The sequence below is a fragment of the Tachyglossus aculeatus genome, chromosome 1 (assembly GCF_015852505.1).
Source record: "Tachyglossus aculeatus isolate mTacAcu1 chromosome 1, mTacAcu1.pri, whole genome shotgun sequence".
In the NCBI taxonomy this organism is placed as follows: domain Eukaryota; kingdom Metazoa; phylum Chordata; class Mammalia; order Monotremata; family Tachyglossidae; genus Tachyglossus; species Tachyglossus aculeatus.
The window spans coordinates 118,201,792-118,228,867 of record NC_052066.1 but is presented as its reverse complement, the minus strand read 5'-3'; the positions used below and the strand labels follow the sequence as shown (position 1 = coordinate 118,228,867).

General features: G+C 41.3%; 1 long non-coding RNA gene and 2 other non-coding genes across 3 annotated transcripts in view; 2 read left to right on the top strand and 1 right to left on the bottom strand.

Annotated features, from left to right (window-relative positions):
* The window catches only part of LOC119928466, a 119,176-nt gene that overhangs the window by 34,856 nt on the left and 57,244 nt on the right, over positions 1–27,076 (bottom strand). The window lies entirely within an intron of this gene.
* On the top strand, positions 14,253–14,390 carry LOC119938196. Its single transcript, XR_005454368.1, has one exon. It is a non-coding gene; the product is annotated as a small nucleolar RNA SNORA7 (small nucleolar RNA).
* LOC119938595 lies at positions 20,892–21,029 on the top strand. Its single transcript, XR_005454467.1, has one exon. It is a non-coding gene; the product is annotated as a small nucleolar RNA SNORA7 (small nucleolar RNA).

The following is a 27,076-nucleotide window of genomic DNA, read 5'->3' as shown; positions in this document are numbered from 1 at the left end:
GCTTAAATACTAGAGACCCTAGTACACAGGCAATTGCAGAAGGGAGAGTAAATAGGGGAAATGAGGGCTTTGTTAGGGAAGCCCTTTTCGAGGAGATATGATTACAGGATGACTCTGAAGGTGGGGAGAGTGTTGTTCTGAAGTGGGAGAAAGTTCCAGACCAAAGGAAGGATGTTTCACCCGAGTGAGCAGCAACATAGATAATAATAATGATGATGATGGTATTTGTTAAGCGCTTCTTATGTGCCAAGCACTGATCTAAGCACTGGGGTAGATATAAGGTAGTCACGGTGTCCCATGTGGGGCCCATAGTCTTCCTCTCCATTTTACAGATGAGGTAACAGGCACAGAGAAGTTAAGTGATTTGCCCAAAGTCACACAGCTGATGAGTGATGGGGCCAGGATTAGAACCCACGACCTCTGACTCCCAAGTCCGTGCTCTTTCCACTAAGCCACGCTGCTTCTCTTTGAGAGATGATCTAGATGATGATGATGGTATTTGTTAAGTGCTTACTATGTGCCAAGCACTGTTCAAAGCACTGGGGTAGATACAAGGTCATCAGGTTGTCACACGTGGGGTTCCCAGCCAATCCCCATTTTACAGAAGAGATAACTGAGGCCTAGAGAAATGAAGTGACTTCCCCAAAGTCCCCCAGCTGACCAATGACAGAGTTGAGATTAGAACCCATGACCTCTGACTCCCAAGCCCAGGCTCTTTCTACTAAGTCCTGCAACTTCAAAACTGTGTTTCTAGGTGGTGCTTTTATTACCAAAGCGCCTTGCACCCTACATTAGTTTTTCACTCCTTGCAACACCCTTGTAAGGTAGGGTTCAGATATTATTACCCCCAGTTTACAGCTGGGGAACCTGAGGCATGGAAATGTTAAGACTACATATCGCTTGGTGCAAAATTGTTGATTTTATCTATACTTCCCAGAAGCTACTGGCACATTGTGGGAGGATTCAGGCTTCTCTACCATGAGTGGTAAAGCCTCCACATTACAAGGCTGTTTGGCCCTAGTACCTCGTTCTCGCCTGTCCCGCCATCAACCCCCGGCCCACGTCATCCCCCGGGCCTGGAATGCCCTCCCTCTGCCCATCCGCCAAGCTAGCGCATAGTTAGCGCTCAATAAATACGATTGATGATGATGATGATAGTTAGGGGTTCTAGAGCTAAGCAGCCCTAATTTCAATCCCACAAAGCAAACTTCTGAATCTAATAGAGAAGCAGCGAGGCTCAGTGGAAAGAGCACGGGCTTTGGAGTCAGAGGTCATGGGTTCAAATCCCGGCTCCGCCAATTGTCAACCATGTGACTTTGGGAAAGTCACTTCACTTCTCTGGGCCTCAGTTACCTCATCTGTAAAATTCATTCATTCATTTATTCAATCGCATTTATTGAGCACTTACCATGTGCAGAGCACTGTACTAAGCGCTTGGGAAGTACAAGTTGGCAACATATAGAGATAGTCGCTACCCAACAGTGGGCTTAAGACTGTGAGCCCCCTTGGGACAACCTGATCACCCTTGTAACCTCCCCAGTGCTTAGAACAGTGCTTTGCACAAAGTAAGTGCTTAAATGCCATCATTGTTTTTATTATTATTATTGATAGCTTCGACTCCTCAAAAAACCTCGAAAGGCTACCCATTTCCCTCCATACTAAGCAAAAACTCCTGACCAATGGCTTCAAGACTCTCAACTTCATATTTTCCTACTTATGTCAGCCTCTATCCTTAAACTGAGTTCAAACCTTCACCTTTACTGACCCTCAATCTTGCTATTCCTCCCTCTGGTCCTGTGTTTATATCTTGAACTTGACAGCAACTTCTTCCCAATCAAATATGCCAGAGCACAGATCTTGTCATATCAAATATGAAGCAGCGTGGATCAGTGGAAAGAGACCGGGCTTTGGGGGTCATGGGTTCAAATCCCAGGCTCCGCCAATTGTCAACTGTGTGACTTTGGGCAAGTCACTTAACTTCTTTGTGCCTCAGTTACCTCATCTGTAAAATGGGGATTAAAACTTTGAGCCCCATGTGGGACAACCTGATCACTTTGTATCCTCTCCAGCACTTAGAACAGTGCTTTGCACATAGTAAGCACTTAACAAATGCCATTATTATTATTTTAATTTTCTTTCTCAAGTCTTTTCCTGCCAAACTACTGCCTCAGCATTTATGCATTCATAGCCACAGTTCTCACTTATGTCCATAAAATAGTTGCACTTTTTTAGTTACTTTTAATCACTATTGGCCACTTATCCAAATAGTTTTTCCGTGCATCTCTAAATAATTTTGTGTCTATTAGAGGATAGGTTCCTTGCGATCAGGGGTTGTAACTTATTTCTATCATACTCTTTCAAATGCTCCACTCCTTCCTCTCCATCCAAGGACTTATCCTATTCCATCTTCACTACTGCATCAGCCTCCTTGCTGACCTCTCTGCCTCCTGTCTCCCCCTACTTCAGTCCTTAAGTCATTCTGTTGCCCAGATCATTTCTCTACAAAACCTTTCAGTCCAACTTTCCCCACTCTGCAAGAACCTCAAGTGGTTGCTCATTGACCTCTGCATCAAACAGAAACTCTTTACCTTTGGCTTTAAAACACTCAATCACCTTGCCCCTTCCTACTTTCCCCTCTGTTTTCCTACTATAACCCAGTCGGCATACTTTACTCCTCTAATGCAAACATACTCTCTGTACCTCATTCTCATCTACCTTTCCATGGACCCCTTCCCTTTATCCTGCCTCAGGATCTTCCTTTTCATATTCAACAGATGATCATTCTCCCCACTTTCAGAGCCTTATTCAAATCACATCTCCTCCAAAAGACCTTCCCCAAATAAACCTTAATTCTCTTCCCACTACCTTCTGCATCACCCATTCACTTGGATTTGTTCCTTTTATTCAGTCTATCCTCATCTCCACAGCACTTATATGTATATCTATAATTTATTTATATTAATATCCGTCTCCCCTTCTAGACTTTAAGTTCCTTGTGTAAAGGGAACTTAGCTACCAACTCTGTTATACTGTACTTTCCCAAGCACTTAGTACAGAGCCCCAAACACCGTAAGTGCTCAATAAATGATTGACTGATCAATTAGGAAAATGATCCGTTCCCAGGAGGGCATCAGTACATACTATTCATTGATTAAAAGATCCATACTTTTACCAACATTTGGAGTCAGCAAAGTCTAGTAGAAATAGCATGGGCTTGGGAATCAGGAGATCTGGGTTCTCAAGCTGACTATGCCTCTTCCCTCCTGTGTGACCTTGGGCAAGTCACATAACTTCTCTGTGTCTCAATTTCCTCATCTGTAAAATGGGTATATAAGTTTTCTTTATATCTTGAATTGTTTGGCACTGAGTGCATACATAAAACCATTATTAATGTTTTGATGACAATGATAAAACATATCCTGAGTTGGTTTCTATAACGGTTGTGAGATCCAACTTCATTTGATGGGATTGGAAAAAGATAGACTTAATATGGAAAATTTCCGCAACATTAATGATGTGCGGAATGAAATTCTTCAGACTATAGTTGGTGGCTTCTCTTAAAGTGTCGTTTGATCACAATCAAATTAATTTATCTGACTATTCACAATTCTTCACAATTCCTGAGTCATAATGCCAATAACATCAGTGATGATTTGAGTTTTGTAAGCTGTTAATAATGTGATTTAGCAAAAGAACATCTAAATGTGCTTCAAAAAATTCCCATACATAAAGGTAGGGAGATTGCAAAAGTAGAGAAAAGGGCAAACATTCAATTCAAACTAATTTTGATCAGGAGGGAACCCATGCTTGATACAAATTTAGATTTTCACTGACATTTAACTGATGGTAAATAAAGAATCCCATGATTATGTCAAGCCCACATTACTACTCCAAATTTCATTGCTGATGTCACACCATGTGGCCATGGTTTAGCACAGCTATAATTTATCATGACTACAGCTCAACCTCAGGGTTGCATTTTTTATGCTTGAGGTGCCTCATGAAAATCCTTTTTTCTTAAGTCATGTCTCCTCCAAGAGCTGGCTTGAATCCCTATGGATTTTGTATCACTAGAAACTAACATTTTAGCCCAATTCCTGATTGAAGAAGCCTGTGATGCAGTCTAATGCCTGTGATGTTGAGGCTAGGGAGTGATAACTCTCTGTCATTGGGATATTAAATGCTAGTCCCACTTAGTCTGCCCTGGGAAAACTGCCCCTGATGAATAAAATGTATTTCTAGCACCTCCATGATAACATTAGAGATTTCTTTACCCCACTGAATGCCATGTACCTGCCTCATGGGATTCATAACCCAGAAAGTCTCACAGCTGGGTATAGGTCATAGGACACAGAAATACCCATACCACTGGCTACCTGCCCCAACTCATGTAGTCTCCCATTGTCACAAGGAAGACTTACTGCCTTGTTTTCCCAAGCCTAAACTGTCATTTTTAATAGTCTGAAATGTGAACTGTGACAAAATTATGAATCATTAAAGAGTATTTATTGATACCTTGCTGTGTGCACAGCACTGTACTGAATACTTGGGAGAATACAGTATGATAGAGTTGGTACACATAAATTTCTGCCTTCTAAGAGCTGAGAGTCTAGTGAAAGGGATTCTAGTGTCTAGTGGATTGAACTTAATGAGGTTCTGTTATGTATGAAGCAGTATGCTAAGCACTTGAGAAGTTCAATAAGGTTAGGAGACATAATGCCTATCACCAAAGATTTTACTTTAGTTGAAGCTGGAGAGGGGTTATCCACAACACCAACAGACTTTTCAAACGGTTACTTGCATTGGAAAATTGCTGCTCAGATTAAAAAAAAAACTGCTTTGCCATTTTTTGTTTTTCCTTAGCTACGCCTTTACTGAAGAAAAACCAAAAGTAACAACAAAACTTACATAGGAAAAAAGCAGACTATATTGATCCCATGAGTTTGTTCCCAGAAGTTAGGTTCTTTGAGTAAAAGGTTAACTCTTTAATACCATATGAGACCATTGAATTCACCGCATTCAATGGTGCTTTCAGCAATCCCATAGCTGTATTGTTTTTTAAAGAAAAGATTATTTCATTGAAAAGATTATCAATAATTCAGGCACACGGAAGACCAAACATTTTGTAATATTTCAACTAGATTCTGATTTTAACATTACCTATCATTATAGATTTCCACTAGTTTCAGGTTACCATCTAAATCAAAAATTTGAATGTTTCTACTTAAGTCATGCCCTGAAAGAAACACATCTTCTTGTAGATAATGGCACTTTGCAAAGATGAATACTCAGCACTACATCAGAGAAGCAGGGAGGCTCAGTGGATAGAGTGGATAGATAGGCTTTGGAGTCAGAGGTCATGGGTTCAAATCCCATCTCTGCCACTTGTCAGCTGTGTGACTTTGGGCAAGTCACTTAACTTCTCTGTGCCTCAGTTACCTCATCTGTGAGCCCCCCGTGGGACAACCTGATCACCTTGTAACCTCCCCAGCACATAGAACAGTACTTTGCACATAGTAAGTGCTTAATAAATGACATTATTATTATTATTATTACATTGCAGCAATAGGAATTTAGGAATTTAAAGAAAGGTCAGAACTGTATTCAATTCTAAACAGAAGTAGCATTGTTGCAGATTTGTGGCTTTGGGTGAGATATGTGAAGCAGTTTATTAATGCAGTTTTACTTTCTGTATCCCCCATTACAGTGTAGCATTCTTGAGTGCAGGGATTGTATATTCTATCACTATTATACTCTTTCCAAGTGCTAAATATAGTGTTCTTCATACTGTAGGTCCTCAATGAATACTACTGATTATTTGTCTTTGAATGACTTATTGCGCATCTCTTAAATTACAAGTGGATAAAGTGCCAAAGGCTCAGATCATACTATCTTGAATTGAAGAGGAAGCTTTCACCCAAAAATTAATCGTGTTGAAAGCAGATTTGTCAAGTATCCTCTGGATGAACTACTTAAGTGGTGAGGTATTTTGATATAATACTTTAAAGAAGATGAAAATTACTAATTATGTGTAAAATAGCAACTTAATATGTTATCAACTAAAACAAAAGGAAATGAGAGGCAATGGGAGATATTAGAAAGACATTGAGACTAGGAGTCAGAAGGCCTGAGTTCTAATACTAGCTATTCCACTGGCCTGCCAAATTATCCTCACTGGGCCTCAATTTCTATCTGTAAAGTGTAAATTAGACACCTGTTCTCCCTACCTCTTCCATTGTGTGACCTATGAAATAGAGATTGTGTCTGATCTAATTACTTTGACCCTACCGCAATGCTTAGTAATGTGCTAAAGCACTTAGGAAGAGTATAATAGTGGTAGAATACACAATCCCTGCCCTCAGTAACTGTACAGTAATGTGGGAAACAGACCCAAGATGTTACCCATAAGAGGAAAAGGGGAATGGAAAGCTGGCTATATGGACAGATAATGCTTAAATAGTTGAATATGCAAAGGTGCTGAGGGTGCCTATGTGTGTTTACATGCTATTTCAGCATATACGACCTGGGGAAAATTAAAATTAAATTGGGAAAGGTCTCCTGCAGGAGAATATATTTCAGAAGGGCTTTGAAGATGGAGAGCACTGTGGTATGGCAGACTTTAATGGGGAGGCAGTGCCAGACAGAAGGATGTAGTAGTTAGTAGTAGTATTTATGAAACACCTAAGCTGTGTAAGCTCTGGGAAAAAAAATACACCCTTAAATGTAAAACACAGTTTTATATTTAAAAAACTGTCCCCCCTCCCCTGCCAGGCTTTCACAAACTATTAAATGGAGAGAGAAAAATGAGGACAGAAACATGAGCAAATGAACCATGGGTACAGAAAAAAGTTCAAGGAGTAATTTAGCATTTATTAGCACTAGGCTATTAGTCATGTATTAGAAGAAAGGGGATTGTGTGACTACTTTAACATGTTCTTACCCAGTGTCTTACTAGAAAACACACCGAATGCTTAGAATTTTAAATCGCTGAGATTGTTGAACTAGGTTTGCAGGGATGGAAGATAATTTGGTTGAAAGACTTCTTCAAGTATTAGGTGTCACAGTGTGCAAGAGGTTATTTTCCACTGATGAAAGAACAAAGGGAAATATTTAAGAAATGTAAATTGCAACAGGGGGAAACTAAATTGGCTATAAAGTTGACTATAAAGAGGTGACTGAGGAGGACTGTGGGTTTTTAAGAAATGGGCTCTTCATCTGTCCGTGACAAAATTGTTACAGTTCTGCCCAGAGCTGGACCAATGGACTAGATTATCTCTAATATCTTTTCCAGCCCCACGCTTTCATATTTTTGACTTCAAAAATGATTACAATGATTATATGCTTCCTGAGATACAATATTCCAATTTCTGAAACTAAGTGATCCAAGGCAAATAGAGCCCAACAAACCTGCTTAAGTGGTTATATACTGCGAATGAGAAGTATTCTGTGTTCTTATAGTTGTTCTATAAAACAGATACAAAAATAGTCACAAGAGCTTAAACAAGGTTTCAACCTCAGGAACTGATTATAAATCTGCAAATGCATAAATTGCTCCCATGTGTGGACGAAGATGATACCAAATTGTAGTAAAATTAAGCTATTTATTGTTAACATGATGGTAGCTAAGAATAACACCATGTCATCCAATATTATTTCTCAAATAAGTAAAAGTAAAGCCAATAGGCTCCCTAAAGGGTTACCTAAAATAGCCTTTCATTAGTCTGAACCAATGCTGACGCTGTGAATAAGGATCATACAGGAAAGTACTCACTTTCAATAGTTTTATGGTAATATAAGTGCTTACATGAATAGCAAAGGTAGCTAGGGAAATAATGATAATTTTGCACCTTGAAATATTCACAGGATACTGTAGATGTAACACCAGTAAACATTCTACAAATATAAAGTCGGAAACAGAGATACATAATAACTGCAGTTCTGCAAACTGCCTTACTTGGGTAGGATGCCTTATTTCTAGGAGTTATGTGTTTTTCTAGCATATGTTTCTAGCATTACGCATGGGTTCATACTTCTCCCAAGAGAATTAATCATCTTTAATAGCAGTAGGATCATGTTGGCTATTGATTCCTCTAGTGGTTTATGGGACATTAAAAAAACTACAGAAAACAGGGGGAAGAGGAATGCTCAATCAGTGATATTTATCGAACGCTTACTATATATGTGCGGTTGTATGCACATGTTAATATGTGCGGAGCACTATATTAAGTGCTTGGGAGAGTACAAAAGTATATAGTTGGAAGTTATATTCACTTCCCACAGTGAGCTTACAGTCTAGAGAATTCTTAAGGGATTAATCACTTCTATGTCTGGGTTGGGACCATTGGCATATGACATTTGTTCTCAGGGTAGGTTTTACCAGCCTGTGCCTCCTTACCACAAACAAAAAAGATCTGGCAACTAGAATATTTTTACCCTAATTTCTCCTGGGACATTATGCCCCACTTGTCCTTTCTATCTGCCACTGGTGGAGGTCCATTAGATTGTAAACTCCTTGAGTCAATCAGTCAAATGGCATTTTTTGAACTAAGTGCTTGGAAAAGTGTAACAGGAGGAAGACTCACAGGTGACTTTGATTATGGGCACATGTTTTTCTCACCTACTCCACTTCCCAAATTACTTGGTACAAATTCTTTATTCTGATTGCCCTGTGTGGAATGTTTTAGTGTCTATCGTATTTCCATTACAACGTAAGTTCCTTGAGAGCAGGGGAGACCCCAAGGTGCACTCAAGAGATCTCTTTGTAAAAACAACTGCTCCTTCTACTTCAAATATGACTACTACAGCAGTTCTCTTCATTTAACAGGCAGTACAATAAATACTGTTGATGATGATAGTACAAAGGGAGAAGCAATTTTAAGCATTAAACAGTTTCAATAATGTTATCTTACCAAGTCAATGGAGACTGAAATCCTTACATGCTTTTCCCCCTATTGTTCAGATTTTAGGGATAGCAGAGACCTCGAACCACTTGGGAGCTGCTATGCCAGTCAGATAGCTCTACTAATTGCTATGTAGACAAAGGCATTCTCTTTACCTTGCTCCACACCACGTTTAAGGATAACATTCAAATATTACACACTCCTAAGATGGTTGGATTCTGATGCAGCCTGAATCCTAATACAGGGATGAAGACTCTCTCCCTCCCTTTAGAGTCCTGAGTGCTGGAAATTTAAATATCAACAAAGAAAGAGAGACCACATGAAAGGATCTTCAGTCAAAAGAATCACATCAGTAGAAAAAGGCACAAATGGCATTATGACAATGAAAACTCTTTAAGGAAATAGCTCATGACCAAGCCTGATCTTAAATGACTCCAATACATTTTCAATTTCATATATTTTTTTCTGGCCTATGGAAAAGACCATTACAATGCTACCTGTAACATGAATATAACTTTCAAGTGCCTTTCCAGTAACAGCTGCTTTCAGTGCCTCTTGAAGTTTGATATATTCAGTTCATTTGTCTTTCCTGCACTGCTTTCTCATTCCAGTACTTGGAGGAAAATTGCAATGACAGTCACCATTTTCTTTTATTGCTTTATGGATTCTGTGAACCTATATCTATAGCAAGAAAAAGAAAGCCTACATCTATGAATTTTAAATGGAAAATACCCATACTATACAGCTCAGTATACTTAATCTTATTTGGGAGTAAGTTTTCATAAAACAATTCTATTTTTCGTTGCAGCGTGAGAAACTGCTTCCACTGCTCTGAAGCTTTGATTTATCTCTACAGGAGCAAAGGAGAGAATCATCATTCAAATATCTCTGCAAAGGCAATGAATTTCAAGGTACTTAGATTCTCAGTGGTAAACTTTCTTAAACACTTGTGAGAGTCCTTCAGATATCACCATTCATCCGTAGATTGTAAGTTCCTGGTGGACAGGAAGCATGTCTACCAACTCTAGTATATGTATGCACACTATGTAATACGTACAACGTTGCTAAAATGCACCCCTTTCCTCTCCATCCAAACTGCTACCATGTTAATCCGAGCAGATATTCTATTCAGCGCTTAGAATAGTGTCTGGCACATAGTAATCAGCGAGGCAGAACTACAAGAGAAGCAGTGTGGCTCAATGGAAAGAGCCCAGGCTTTGGAGTCAGAGGTCATGGGTTCAAACCCCGGCTCCTCCAATTGTCAGCTGTGTGACTTTGGACAAGTCACTTCACTTCTCTGTGCCTCAGTTACCTCATCTGTAAATGGGGATTAAGACTGTGAGCCCCCCGTGGGACAACATGATCACCTTGTAACCTCCCCAGTGCTTTGAACATAGTAAGTGCTTAATAAATGTCATCATTACTTATAGTAAGCACTTAAATACCATAATTATTGTTATTATTCTCCCTTGATTACTGCATCAGCCTCCTTGCTGACCTACCTAGTTCCTGCCTCCCACCCGTTCCAGTCTCTATACTTTATGGATCATTTTTCATTGGCTTTCAAACACTCAGTCACCTTGCTCCCTATCTTTCTTTGCTGATTTCCTGCTACAGCACAGCATGTTCACTTCACTCCTCTAACACCAGCCTATTCACAGAACCTCAATCTCGTCACTGACCATGTCCTGCCTCTATTTGGAATACCAAATATCCAACAGACCATCATTCTCCTCACCTTCGGCCCTCACTTCCCTAAGTCATCCCTTTCATATTGCCTATGCACTTGGGTCTATAACCTTTAAGCACGAGAAGCAGTGTTTTCTAGTGGATAGAGCATGGGCCTGGATGTCAGAAAAACCTGCATTCTAATCCTGGCTCTTCCACTTCTCTGCTGGGTGACCTTGGGCAAGTCACTTCACTTCTCTGTGCCTCAGTTACCTCATCTGTAAAATGAGGATTAAGATTGTGTGCCACTTGTGGAACAGGCACTTTGCCTAACCCAATTTTCTTGTAACCACTCCAGCACGTAGAAGAGTGCCTGGCACATAGTAAGTGCTTAAATGCCACAATCATCATTGTTATTATTAATAATGAGCACTTTATCCTCATTCCACTCACATCCCTTATGTAAATATCCATCTGTAATTTATTTTAATGTCTGTCTCCCCATCTAGACTGCAAGGTCATTGTGGACAGGGATCATATCTTCCTACTCTATTGTTTTGTACTTTCCCAACCCCTTAGCACTATGCTCTGCTGCTCTGCAAACTAAGAACTCAATAAATACCACTGATTGATGACAATAAGTGCTCAGTTAATACCACTGATTGAGTGATACAACTTTGGTATTTCACACTGAGGGTATGCACATCATTTTTCCTTTCAGCATGTATAGCCATCTGTTCATGATGCTAAGTAATTTCATCTAGCCATTGCTTTATCTGTTCTAGTCATATTAACATCACAGTTCAATTCTTGCAGTGGCTTGGTTTACTCCCTGATAGTCAGTGCACTAAATGTAGTAGTAAGTGGACATTAATTCTTTGAGATCCATAGGGCACCATTTATTGCATTGCTGCAACACACTTCACCCCTCCCTAGGAAAAAAAGAGCGATAAACCAGAAAGTGAATTTATACCTTGGGAGAATAGGGCTCAGATTTATGGTAATCATTACCTTTTCAATTTTAACAATAATGATTATTAAATCTGTCCCACATGAAGCTCAGACTCAGGGAGAGGGAGAAAGGCATTTACAGATGACAAAAACTGTAGCACTGAAAAGTTATGCGATTTACTCAAGGTCACACAATAGAAAAATGACAGAGCTGGGATTTGAATGCAGATCTTCTGACTCCCAAACCGTTCCTCTTTCTACTAGTCATGCTCCTTCTCTCTTCAGTTTCGCCTATCCTAAAAAATGTTATGCTATGAGCTCATTGTGGGCAGGGATTGTGTCTGTTTATTGTTGTATTGTACTCTCCCAAGTGCTTAGCACAGTGCTCGGCACACAGTAAGTGCTCAATAAATACAATTGGATGAATATAAATATGCCTTATTTCATCATTAATGGTATTCATTGAATGTTTAACATGTGCAGAGCACTGTACTAAGCACTTGGGAGAGTACACCAGTGTTGGCAGATATATTCCCCATCCACAATGAGCTTCCAGTCTTGAGGGGGAGACCAGCATTAATATAAATTATTTATAATATACAACTTAAAGATATATACATGAGTGCCTGGAGTTGTGCCAATATCAAGTGCATAGACAACGCAGAAGGGTGAGAGAGCTGGTGGAAAGAGAGCTTAATCAGAGAAGGCCTCATGGAGGAGATGTGACCTTAAGCATGATTTGAAGTGGGGAGATTGGTTGTGTGGTGTATTGGGAGGGAGATGGTGTTCCAGGCTAGGAAGAAGAAGTGGAAAGGGGCTGATGGTGAGATAGACAAGATCAGGGAACAGTGAGTAAGATGGCACTAAAGAAGTGAAATACGTGGGCTGGGCTGTAATAGGAGATCAGTGAAGTAAGGTAGGAGGGGGCGAGCTGATTGCCTTAAAGCCAGTTGTAAGATGTTTCCTCAGAAGCTGGGCCCCCAATTTTACAGAAGCAGCATGGCTCAGTGGAAAGAGCGTGGGCTTTGGCATCAGAGGTCATGGGTTCAAATCCCAGCTCTGCCAATTGTCAGCTGTGTGACTTTGAGCAAGTCACTTAACTTTTCTGGGCCTCATCTGTAAAATGGGGATTAAGACTGTGCACCCGCCGTGGGACAACTGCGTGGGCCAACTCACTTTGTAACCTCCCCAGCACATAGAACAGTGCTTTGCACATAGTAAGCACTTAATAAATGCCATCATTATCATTATTTTTTGAGAAGCAGAGTGGCTCAATGGAAAGGGCACGGACTTTGGAGTCAGAGGTCTCGGGTTCAAACCCCAGCTCCACCAATTGTCAGCTGTGTGACTTTGGGCAAGTCATTTCACTTCTCTGTGCCCCAGCTACCTCATCTGTAAAATGGGGATTAAGACTGTGAGCCCCTTGTGGGACAACCTGATCACCTCGTAACCTTCCCAGCGCTTAGAACAGTGCTTTGAACATAGTGAGCGCTTAACAAATGCCATTATTATTATTATGTACTCAAGCACATAAATCATCACATCTGTGAGTCCTTTGAGTGCACAATTCAGGATACTTTAAAATTTATGGCTAATTGGATGGGATTGTCTAACCTCTCATTTCCATTGCCTCTAGGAATTCTGGTTTACTCTTTTCTTCCAATGTATGGTAAAGAGAGGGTGTCTATTAAAATGGAAATAATGTGAGATTCAGGGGTTTCACCTCACTTGTGATTTATGTTTTTATTCTAATTTGAGTTACACTGACCATTAACACTTAAAGTGAAATCAGAGCTTCATGGAAGTGTATGACTACATGTGAACTCAAATTTAAAAGGAAAAGTTTCTTCTGGCCTTGTGGGAATGAAAATTACCACAATGTGTTCTGGGTAGGAACTTACTGCTTTACTGCTTCCCCTTGTGTTACTGAGCCCTGTCATCTGTATAAAGAAGTAATAATGATAAAAAAAAACCCTAATGTTATCATTGTTGCATCATTATAGTAGAAATTCACATAAAACAGGGTAATAAGAAGATCATCATCTTGATTCCTCTTGCACATTTCTTATTACCCATCTGTCCTTTGTTATCATTCAAAATCTTATTATAGTGTGTGTGCCTCGGTCTTGATGTAGGTATGTTTAGGTAATTGTAAATTTTTAATGGATACATTGTAAAGAGAAGCATAGAAACAGCATGGTTTAGTGGATAGAGCATTGGACCCGGAGTCAGAAGGTCATGGGTTCTAATCCCGGCTCTGTCACTTGTCTGTTGCATGACCTTGGGCAAGCACTTCACTTGTCTGGTCCTCAGTTACCTCATCTGTAAAATCGAGATTGAGACTGTGAGCTTCACGTGGGATAGGGTCTGTGTCAAAGGCCATTTTCTTGTATCCATCCCAGCACTTAGTACAGTGTGTGGCACATTGTAAATGTTATTATTACAATTATTATTTTTAGAAGGCACATCATTTAGCAGTGAGAAAAAATGGTGAATTGAAAAGCCTAATTTGTGGCTTGTTCTTAGTTATTATTAGCCACACACTAGAGCTCAGGAGTTTAATCTGTTTTTTATTTATGTTTCCCCTCTTCGCTACCTTTTTCCCCAACCAGAGGGGACTTCAAAAAATTCCAGAGGATGTTCAGTGCTACTCAGCATCTACCCCAGGATAGCCAATGCCTGGAGAGGGTCTGGGATACCTGGGCTGTATTATCACCTGTCTAGATGATGCTTCCCCTCTCAGGGTTACACCTGGAGAGTTTCCAGGTCTCTACCAGTCTCGACTATGGGAGGGAGAATCAAGCAGAGGTATACCTATTCCATTCCCAGCTTGACCAGTGGCTAGCGAGTGGAAGGCAATCTGCTACAAGTCAAAACTCACCTGTGCTGGGTAGCAGCAGCATGGGAGAAGGCCGAGGTTGGAGACTAAAGTTTACTACATGGAAGGAGGCAGTGGTAAACCACTTCTGTATTTTTAACAAGAAAACCATATGGTTACACTACCAGAATGATTACAGATGGAGGTGGGGTGTTCTGGGAGAGATTGTTGTCTGTCTCCCCCTTCTAGACTGTGAGCCTGTTGTTGGGTAGGGACCACCTCTATATGTTGCCGACTTGTACTTCCCAAGCGCTTAGTGCAGTGCTCTGCACACAGTAAGTGCTCAATAAATACGATTGAATGAATTAATGAATGGAGCCAATATAGGTCGGAGATGATTCGACAGCATAAGACAAGGGGATGCTTAAAGTGATGGTTGCTTTGATGGATAAGTAACCCTCACACTGTTGAACTGAGATGACTTGGAACTGGGCCAATTGGTCCTCCACTAGATTGTAAGTGGAGATCATGCCTGCTTTCTCTATTATTCTCTTTCCATGCGGTAGGGACTTGGCGAATAATGATATAATTATAATTATGGTATTTGGTAAGCACTTATTATGTGCCAGGCACTGTTCTAAGCACTGGGGTAGATACAAGACAATTGGGTTAGACAGTCCCTGTCCCACATGGGGCTCACAGTCTTAATCCCCATTTTACAGATGAGGGAACTGAGGCACAGAGAAGTTATGCAACTTGCTCAAGGTCACATAACAGAGTGGTGGAGCAGGGATTTGAACTCATGAACTTTTTACTCCCAGGCCCACGCTCTATCAACAAGGCCATGTAGATTAATTGTACCTACAGTGCTGATTTAGGTGAGAATGGAGGCTTGTGCCTTCACATCACGGGGTCCCTAAAGCCAGCTCCACGTCCAAGCGCTGGGGTCAGCACTACAACGGACTCCAGCGGCGTTCAACTGCTGATATTACCCTGTGGTGCTGCATGATTCACCCTTCCATTCCTCCTGAAAATATCACCAGCATAGAAAACCTAGATCCTTCTATTTACTCTTTCTTTATCCCTTCAGAAACTCATCCCATCCTAACAATTCCCAGTTATAAATCTGTTCCATGTCATTGGCTTGATTTATCACTGCAGTGTCCAGAATAAAACAATACTAACCATGGGTTTTTTTTCCATGTCATCAATTTTTCATTTTAGCTATAGTACCAAACTGTTCAAAGTTTGAATGTTCTACAATCACTGTATTTTGGATTGTATCCATTCATTTCTTGCTAGTAGATGAGACCTTAGACAAATAAACAAGTAAAATAAGAAACGTTTTCAGAAAGAGCAAGTGTCAGGCAAGCATTTAACAGTTAAAAAAATGGACCAAACATTTGACTGGGTTATTCAAGCACCAAAAATCACATTACGCTTGCCCCCTTTCTCTTTGCCAGTAGTAAATAATCCAACAAAAATGTGTCTGTACTGCACTGCTTTTCCTTAAAGAAAAATGAGAATACTGCAGGCAGTAAGTCAGAATACATACCATCTTCCAATGACATTTTCCCACTGGCTTTAATGGCTATTGATTCAACAAACTGCAGGTGAGAAGAAATGGGAAGATGTGCTGGAACTGGTCTAAAGGAATTAAATTACTCTAATGCAAGTTCTAATGGAACCTCACTAGCAGTGACCAGTCCTTTCAGAAAGCTATTCCATGCCTATTTTCATCCTTCTCAGACAGCTTCATTACTAATGCTGTGTGTTGATAAAAGGATGATTGCTATTTTTTGCTTGCTGTGTCAGAAGACCTAGATATCACATTAAGGCAAAGATCACTGAAATCCTGTCCTTGAAATCCTCATGCTTCCTATTTCTCTCAGTGTGTTTAAATATTCCCAAGAGCACCAAACCGCCTTCAGTTGCTTCCTGTTTAAATACACCATGATTCCTCTTTTCATTTGACAGAATATATTCAAAGGAAAAGGTCATACCCCAAGGGGGAAAAATCATTTCCTTATTCTGCTGTCCAAAACTCTAGAGATTTTGAAGTTCAGTTTCCCAGAGCAGTGCCAGGCTTTTTAATCAGCAATTTTCAAGAGGGAGATGAGGTTTGCTTGGTCCTACAGCAAGGTCCTGCAGCTAATTAGGGAAGCCAGAGACACAGAAACTCTCCAGGGCTAGGCTCACCAGAGGTTTGTACAGCAGGAAATTAGAATGCAAATTTGAATTACCAACCATATTGTCTTTCTTTCCTTTGGATAAAATTTGTGTTTTTGTTCAGAACGCTAATCTTGCCTGACAGAATTCTCGACCCTCACCGCCTGAAGACTTCTAAAGAATTGATTTTCCTTCCACAAGTGATGTCTATAAAGTTGCTACCTTTCCATGTAGAAAACTACAGCTTCTTTGCTAAATAGAAAGGAGATATACTATCAACAACATTGCTAAAATCTACCCTTTCCTTTTCAACCAAAATACAATCGCTCATCCTATCCCACCTGGATTACTGCATCAGCCCCTTGCTGACCTCCCAGCATCCTGTCTCTTCCCATTCCAGTCCATACTTCACTTTGCTTCCTGGACCATTTTTCTACCAAAACGTTCAGGACATGTTTCCCCAGTCCTCAATAAACTCCGATGGTTGCCCATTCACCTCCACATGAAACAAAAACTCCTCATCTTTGGCTTTAAGACTGTGAGCTTGTTGTAGGCAGGGATTGTCTCTCTTGCTGCATTGTACTTTCCCAAACACCAAGTACAGTGTTGTGTGCATAGTAAGTGAACAAATACAATTGAATGAAAGCACTCAATCACCTTGTCCCCTCCTAACTTACCTCACTACTCTCCTACTACAGCCCAGACCGCACGATGCGCTTTTCTAGTGCTAATCTTCTCGCTAAGCCTCGATCACATCTATCTCACTGCCGACCCCTCGCCCACATCCTGCCTCTGGCCTGGAATATTCTCTCTCCTCAAATCCATCAGACAATTACTCTCCCCACCCCTTGAAAGCACATTATTATTGAAGGCACATCTCCTCCAAGAGGCCTTCCCAGACTAAACTCCGTCTCTTCTTCTCTCACTCCCCTGTGTCACCCTGACGTGTTCCCTTTGTGCTTCTCCCTCCCCAGCCCCACAGCACATATGTACATATCTGTAATTAATCTGTAATATTAATTCTGTCTGCACCACCATTCTAGACTGTAAGCTTGGTGTAGCCAGGGACTGTGACTTTATTGTTGTATAGTACTCTGCCATGCGCACACAGTAAATACTCAAATACCACTGAATGAAGAATGGTCCTTTTGTGTTGATTTCTATCAATTGATGGAGTTTTCAAGGTGACCTCTCTGTGCAAACCACTTTACTATATAGGGGTACTGTAACATAGACAAGAGGCCTACCTATTCCCTGGCCTGTGTTTTCAACTTAATTGGAGTAGACAGACATGGGGAGAAGGAAGAAATCAATCATTTGTATTTACTGAGTGCTTACTATGGGCAAAGCACTGTAGTAAACTTCGGGAGAGTACAGTTTAACTGACACATGCCCTGCCCTCTGCGAGCTTACAGTCTAGGGGGGAGAGAGACATTAATATAAAGAAATACATTTATATATTCATAAGTGCTGTGGCACTGTTGGGGGTGGGGGATGAAAAGAGGAAGTCAAGGCAATGCAGAAGGGAATGGGAGAAAGGAAAAGAGGGCTTAATTAGGTAAGGCTTCTTGGAGGAGTTGTGCCTTCAGTAAAGCTTTAAAGGTAGGGAAAGTAATTGTCTTTCAGACATGAAGAGGGAGATTGTTCCAGATCAGAGGCAGGACATGGGCGAGAGGTCAGCGGAGAGATAAATGAGATCAAGGTACAGAGAGAACAAGGTACAAAAAGAACAATGATACAGCTGGTAATGAAATATATGGATTAACAGCATGTGCAATTTAATCTTTAGCACCAATACATTGGGAACTGCTTAAGCACTGAGAATGGGGGTAAATATGTCAATTCAATCAATCACATTTATTGTGTGCTTATAATGTGCACAGAACATTATACTAAAAACCTAGAGCACAATGTAGCAGAATTGGTAGATGCATTCCCTGCCAACAAAGAGCTTACAGTCTAGAGCAGGGGCAGATACTACTAATGATAATAATTACAACAATAATAATGAGTTTTTTAAAAGCACTTTGTGCAAAGCACTATACAAGTGCTGCTGTGGGTACAGGATAAATAGGTCACACTTGAGGCTCACATTCAAAGTTGGAGGGAGAACAATTTTGAATCCCCATTTTGCAGTTAAAGGGATTGAGGAATAGAGTAGTTAAATGACTTGCCCAGGGTCACCCAGCAGACAAACGACAAAGCCAGAATTAGAACCCAGGTCCTCTGACTCCAGGTCATGTTCTTTTCCCATTAGGCAACACTGGTTTCCATTGATTTATATTAATATTATATTTATGTGCGTTGTACTCTCCCAAGTGCTTAATACAATGCTGTTAACACAGTAAGAGGTCAATAAATATGATTGATTAATGTACATCAGTGCTGTGGGGCTGAGGGTGAATAACGAATCCAAGTACAACGGCGATGCAGAAAAAGTGGGAGAAAAGGAAATAAAGGCTTGGTGAGGGAAGCCTTCTTGGAGGAGATGTGATTTTAATAAGTTTTTAAAAGTGGGGAGAGTGATTGTCTGTCAGATATAAAGTGGGAGGGAGTTCCATCCCAGAGGCAAGATGGGGGTGAGCAGTCGGCAGTGATACTATTCGTTATCTCTCTCTATCTACATCCACTCCCTTGGAAAACTCATTCACCCTATGCTTCAACTACCATCTCTACTTACATTATTCCAAAATCTACATCAGCAGACAAGATCTCTCTCCTTCTCTGCCGTCTCATATTTCCTCTGTTTTCAGGACATCTCTATTTGGATGTCCTGCTGACAACTCGAACTCAACATGCCTAAAACAGAACTCCTCATCTTCCCACCCAAATCCTGTCCTTCCCCTGACTTTCCCATCTCTATAGACAGCACCACCTTCCTCTTGTCTCATAAACCCATAACCTTGGCATCATTAGAGAAGCAGCGTGGCTCAGTGGAAAGAGCATGGGCTTTGGAGTCAGAGGTCATGGATTCAAATCCCAGCTCCGCCAATTGTCAGCTGTGTGATTTTGGGCAAATCACTTCACTTCTCTGTGCCTCAGTTCCCTCATCTGTAAAATGGGGATCAAGACTGTGAGCCCCCATTGGGACAACCTGATCATCTTGTAACCTTCCTTGTACTTAGAACAGTGCTTTGCACATAGTAAGCACTTAATAAATGCCATCATTATTATCATCCTCATCTCCCTCATTCAGCCCACATATTCAATGCATCACCAAATTGTTTGCTCAGCCTTCCCCAAATCACTAAAATCCACTCTTTCCTCTCCACCCAAACTACCATTATATCCTATCCCTCCTTGACAACAAAATTAGACTTCTTGCTGACCTCCCTGCCTCCTGTCTCTCTCCACTGAAGTCCATACTTCACTCTGCTGTCTGGATCATTTTTCTAAAAAAACAAAACAAAAACAAAAAAAAACCAAAAACAAAATAAAAAAAACAACAAAAAACCCCCCACTTAGTTCACATTTTCTCACACCTCAACAACGTACAGTGCTTGGCCATTTATCTCTGCATCAAACAGAAACTTACCACAGACTTTAAAGCACTCAACCACCGTGCCGTCTCCTATCTTACCACTAATTTCGTACTTCAATCCAGCTTGCATACTTTGCTCCTCACTGCCTCGTTCTCACCTGTTCCGCTGTCGACACCCGGCCCACGGCCTCCCCCTGGTCTGGCATGCCTTCCCTCCACACATCTGCCAAGCTAGCTCTCTTCCTCCTTTCAAAGCCCTATTGAGAGCTCACCTCCACCAGTAGGCCTTCCCAGACTGAGCCCCCTTTTTCCTCTCCTCCCCCCGATCCCTCCCACTCTACCTCCGTCCCCTCCCCACAGCACCTGTATATATGTTTGTACAGATTTATTACTCTATTTTACTTGTACATATTTACTATTCTATTTATTTTGTTAATGATATGCATCTAGCTCTATTTCTATTTATTCTGATCACTTGACACCTGTTCACATGTTTTGTTTTGTTGTCGGTCCCCCCCTTCTAGACTGTGAGCCCGTTGTTGGGTAGGGACCATCTCTATATGTTGCCAACTTGTACTTCCGAAGTGCTTAGTACAGTGCTCTGCACACAGTAAGCGCTCAATACATATTATTGAATGAATGAATGAAAAATGCCCTGTACCTTGATCCAGCCTTGAGAGAGTCCCACAGTTAGGGGATGGAAGGTACTTTCAAATAAGGGCTATTTCCAGTAAGCGTTAGAAGCAGGCTATGTACAAATCCAAGATTGACAAGACTTTAAATGTATATCCTGCCTAAACAGGAGGAATAATGGGACTTTGGGCAATTGTGAGGACTACCCACCTTTTTTTTTTTTTCCCTTTGTGAGGCAAAGAGAAGATAAGACAGGTGGTACATGGACACTCACCAGTTGGGGTCACACCTGGAGAGTTTTCAGTACTCTGCCAGTCTCGGCTATGAGAGGGAGAGTCAAGCAGAGGCCTACCCATTCCATTCCTAGCTTGGCCAGTGGCTAGGAAGTGGAAGGGAATCTGCTACAAGTCAAAACTCACCCATGCTGGGCAGCAGCATCATGGGAGAGAGTCGAGGGTGGAGACGCAGGTTTGCTGTGCAGAAGAAGGCAATGGTAAATCAATCAATCAATCAATCGTATTTATTGAGCGCTTACTATGTGCAGAGCACTGTACTAAGCACTTGGGAAGTACAAATTGGCAACACATAGAGACAGTCCCTACCCAACAGTGGGCTCACAGTCTAAAAGGGGGAGACAGAGAACAGAACCAAACATACCAACAAAATAAAATAAATAGGATAGAAATGTACAAGTAAAATAAATAAATAGAGTAATAAATATGTACAACCATATATACATATATACAGGTGCTGTGGGGAAGGGAAGGAGGCAAGATGGGGGGATGGAGAGGGGGACGAGGGGGAGAGGAAGGAAGGGGCTCAGTCTGGGAAGGCCTCCTGGAGGAGGTGAGCTCTCAGCAGGGCCTTGAAGGGAGGAAGAGAGCTAGCTTGGCGGAGGGGCAGAGGGAGGGCATTCCAGGCCCGGGGGATGACGTGGGCCGGGGGTCGACGGCGGGACAGGCGAGAACGAGGTACAGTGAGGAGATTAGCGGTGGAGGAGCGGAGGTTGCGGGCTGGGCAGTAGAAGGAGAGAAGGGAGGTGAGGTAGGAGGGGGCGAGGTGATGGACAGCCTTGAAGCCCAGGGTGAGGAGTTTCTGCCTGATGCGCAGATTGATTGGTAGCCACTGGAGATTTTTGAGGAAGCCACTGGAGATTTGTGGAAACCACTTCCATACCAAGAAAACTCCATGGATACACTAACAGAAAGACCGCAGATGGAGAGCGGGATGTTCTGGGAGAGATGTGTCCATGGTGTCGCTATGGGTTGGTAATGACTCGACGGCATAAGATGAGACAAGACATGGACACTAAATGATGTGTTTCAAGCCTCCAGGAGCGAGGGGTGGAGGAGAGGAGGGTGTAGAGCTCACTTGTTTTCATGTGCATTAGGACTCAGAAGGTCTTAAACTTGCACTGAACATGCACAACCAAACTACATGTAAAAGTGACCAGTATCATGAGGATAATAATAATAATGATGATGATGACATTTGTTAAGCACTTACTATGTACAAAACACTGTTCTAAGTGCTGGGGAAGCTACAAGGTGATCAAGTTGTCCCACGTGGGGCTCACAGTCTTAATCCCCATTTTATAGGTGAGGTAACTGAGGCACACAGAAGTTAAGTGACTTGCCCAAAGTCACACTGCTGACAGGCAGCATAGCCGGGATTTGAACCCATGACCTCTGACTCCCAAGCCCATGCGCTTTCCACTGAGCCAAGAGGATGAACTAGAGGTCACTACATCCCGTGGATGTGCTGTGGCATGCCATCTGGGAATTTACTAAAAGAGAGAACTGAAAATCAGTAGCCCTAGGTCAGCAGCTGATGTATGTAAATGTTTTTGTCTGGGCCTCAGTTTCCCAAACTCAATCAATTATATTTGAACGCTTACTGTATACAGAGCACTCTACTAAGCACTTGGAAGAGTAAAAAGCAATGGAGTTGGTAGACATGATCCCTGCCTTCCTGAAGCTTATACTATAGTGGATGGAGACAGAAATTTAAATAAATTACAATTATAGTAAGCAGAAAACTGTACTTAAACCATTGCTTTTTCTTAAAGGGGCTCTCAAATCCCTGCAAAATCTTTAGGTGGATTTAACTATATTGGACAAAGTACTGGAAGGGGATTGTGTCTAATCTGATCACTTTGTATCTTCTCCAGTAACTTGCACATTGTGTAGTATGTAGTAAGTGCTTAATACTACGGTAAAAAAAAGTATTAGCATTAGAATTTCTTCCAAGTTCCCTTTTAATTTTTAAATAATCTATTTTCATTTGTGTGCATATAAACTGTTCATCTAAAGGAGTTATCATCAATGTGTATGATAAATATAATTAAAATATTTCTATTTAACCAGTCACAATCATTTTAAGAGACCATTCTAGTACATACTTCTGTACAATATACTTATATAAACACCTAGGTCCACTTTAAGCACTCAAAAAGAAATCCTTCATTGACCAGGTCCCTAGGGCAACCTTACTAATAAATATGCTTGTGAAATGTATTGAAATTTTTGCATTTCTCATGTGCAAGTAACAGTTTATAAACTGTCATGAGAGATGAGGATAATGACAAAGATTCCTTTAAAGATGTCACTGATTTGTACAATATCATACCACACATACAATTTATTCTCACTTCTCCACTTCAATGGAGGTGTCTTGCCTTCACTTCACAGATAAGGAAATGGAGTTGCAGAGAATTTATGTGAATTACTCAAGATCACAGTAGGCCAGTGACAGAGCTGGGATTAGAATCCCGGTTCCCGACTCCCAGATATGTGTCTTTCCATTCTTCCTTATTGCTCCACTCATTCCAGACTTGCTCCCATTGATAAGTCCAACATGATCCTTGCTGCTGGGCCCCTTCCCTTTGGTAGCTGGAAGATATGGTTGGATGAGAGAGGAGGCTGACTAAAGTGTCCGCCTGCATCTTGCCGTATTAGTGTCCCACACTTCCATTTCCTAATGTAGCCCTTCACAGAGCAATAGGATTGGAAATGCCATGCATGCCCCCACAGAAGGGGAACACCTAAAGCAAATAATATATCTGCCTTACATTTGGCCTGATTCTGAACTGTGGTGGTATTTGTCTAGTGCTTTACTATGTATTCTAAGAGCTGGGGTAGATACAAGATAATCAAACCACACAGTCCCTGTCCCACATAGATTTCACAGCCTAAGAATGGAAGGACAATAGGTACTGAATCTCCACTCTACATAAAAGGAAACTGAGACACAGAGAAGTGAAATGACTTGTGCAGGTCATTCAGCAGGTAAGTGCCAGACAAGATTGGAACAGAGATTCCCCTGACTCGCAAGCCAGACCACACTGCTTCTCATGATCCAAAAATCATAGCAATTCAGACATTTCTGATATAAGGGCCCTTAGCAAAATTTTTTCCACTCATTTCCCAAAGTATAAATCTGTGATCTAGAAGAAGAATAAAACAAATGCAAATTTTACAAGGAGACAATCAACCATATTTATATAGCACTTACCATGTACAGAGCCTGGTACTAAGAGAGTACAATAACAGAGTTGATAGACATGTTCCCTGTTCACAGTGAGCTTATAGTCTAGAGAGGTAGACATACATTAACATAAACTACAGATCTGTATATAGGTGCCGTGGTGCTGAGGAACAGATGGGTAAAGGGTGCAAACCCAAATGCAAGGGTGACACAGAAGGGTGTGGGAAAAACAGAAATGAGGGCCTAGCTGGGGAAGGCCAAGGGCAGGGGTGGGAACAGGCTACATATCAAATAGTACTGCTCTGCCTCTTGATTACCAGGGACATGGTAACACACTGGTTAAAGGAAAAAAAAAACTCCTAATCTAGCACCGTCTGTCCACTTGTACAGTAATCCCCATTTAAAATGAGAATCGAGTCAAGTGCCAGCCTACTTAGGTTCAGTGGTAGACAAAGTCCAAAGGAAGCATGGAGAGTGTGCAGAAGGGGGAAAGGGGCATGGAGCAGACACAGTCCATGTCCCACATGGTTTATGTAGGAGGGAGAACAGGTATTCAATCCTCAGTTGAGGAAATTGAGGCATAGAAAAGGTGAGTGACTTGCCCAAGGTCCCACAGCAAACACTTGGCAGAGCCAGGATTAAAACCCAGGTCCTCTCACTCTGAGGGCCATGCTCTTTCCACTAGGCCATGGTGCTTTCCAGCCTTGGTGTAGATATGGTATAAGCAGATTGGACACAATTCCTGTCACGCGGAGCTCATATCAGTTATTCAATCCCCATTTTACAGGTGATGTAAAAGGCACAGAGAAGATAATTGATTTGCCCAAGGTCCCAGAGCAGGAAATTGACAGAAAAGGGATTAGAACCCAGGATCTCTGACTCTTTGGTGCAAAGCCACATAGGCTGCTATTGGTGTAATTAGGGGGTTGCTAGTAGAATTATATCAAACAGATACTAGTTTAATTTGGATTAGCCAACAACTTAATGGGCACAGAATGCTGAAGTCAAATGAGATTCATAAATTAAATATTGATCAGCATCTATATTTTATGGAGTAAAAGATTTAAGAGGTACTTTCAATATCCTTGGACACAGAACGCAGAGCATGGTGATAAAAGACATCTCGTAGAGTGGTTAGAAGCCTACTTTTTTTTCTTGCCCTTTTGGTGATTTCATGAGTAGGAGAATTATTATTCAAAGACAAACCTATCATTTCAATGAAGGTTCTTTCAACTCTGACAAGGAGGATTAATATCTAGCCCATGATTTTCTTGTATTGTGAGGACCAGGTGAATGCTGCTTCCGGCAACACATTATTAAAATCTCTTTTTAATAACTAAATTTATTAAAAAATTCACTTTCAAAGACAAGTGCATGGAGTCATAAAAAGTGAATTAGTTACGCTGAAACTGCATTGCAAAGGCATCTGTAGGTGTTCATTGGCTTTATGGTACTACCAGAGAACTCTTTTTTTTTTTTAGTATTTGTTAAGCGCTTACTACGGGCCAAGCACTGTGCTAGGCACTGGGGTGGATACAAGGTTATCAGGTTGTCCCACGTGGGGCTCATAGTCTTAATCCCCATTTTACAAATGAGATAACTGAGGCACAGAGAAGTTCAGTGACTTGCCAAAAGTCACACAGCTGACAAGTGGCAGAGCCGGGATTAGAACCCACGACCTCTGACTCCCAAGCCCGGGATCTTTCCATAAAGCACATTAGTTAGGAAATGTAAAAAGTTAAAAATGTGGAAACAACAATGGTAGAGCTTCAGCTCAAAACTACTCCATTACAGCCTTATGATTCTCTCCCAATGTGAAGTAAATGGGATTGGCAGCATGAATTAGTGGAAAGAACATGGACACAGGATAGAGCACAGGCCTTGGAGTCCAAAGAACCTGAGCTCTAAATCCAGCTCAGCCACCTTTCTGCTGTATGACCTTGGGCAAGTCATTTAACTTCTCAGTTACCTCATTTGTAGAGTGCGGATTAAGACTGAGCCCCATGTGGGACAGGGAGTATGTCCCACCCTATTTTTTGTATCCACCCAAGAGCTTAGTACAGTGCCTGGCCCACAGTAAACCCGTAATACCACAAATGAAATATAATATGGGAGATAAGACAGCAGAGCTCTAGACCAAATTCTCCCACTGTCCTGCTGTCTGATGGTGGGCATATCACCAAATCTCACTGAGCCTCAGTTTCCTCATCTAAAAATGGGGATAAGATCTTTCTCTTTAGATTTTGAGCCATGTGGGGAACAGGGATGATGTCCCGCCTTACCTCCTTCCTTTTCCCACAGCATCTGTATATATGTACATATGTTTGTACATATTTATTACTCTATTTATTTTACTTGTACATATCTATTCTATTTTATTTTGTTAATATGTTTGGTTTTGTTCTCTGTCTCCCCCTCCTAGACTGTGAGCCCACTGTTGGGTAGGGACCGTCTCTATATGTTGCCAACTTGTACTTCCCAAGCGCTTAGTACAGTGCTCTGCACACAGTAAGCACTGAATAAATACAATTGATTGATTAACTGACAATCTAGCACTCAATCATCTTGTCCCTTCCTATTTTATCTCTCTGATTTTTTACTACAATCCAACCCACACACTTCACTCCTCTAATGCCAAGTCACTGTACTCCAGTCATATATTTTGCCACCAACCTCTCACCAACGTCTGGTCTCTGGCCTAAAACTCCCTCCCTCTTCATATTTGACAATCACTCTCCCCAGCTTCAAAGCCTTATTAAAAACACATCTTTTCCAAGACGCCTTCCCTGACTTAGGCCCTCATTTCCTCTTCTCCTATTTCCTTTTGAGTTGCCCTTGTGCTTGGATTTCCGCCCTTCATTTACCACACCCTCAGCCCCACAAGACATATGTACATTTCTTTAAATTGTACATTAAAAGTTATGAATTCATATTGATGTCTGTCTCCCCCTCTAGACTGTAAGCTTCTTG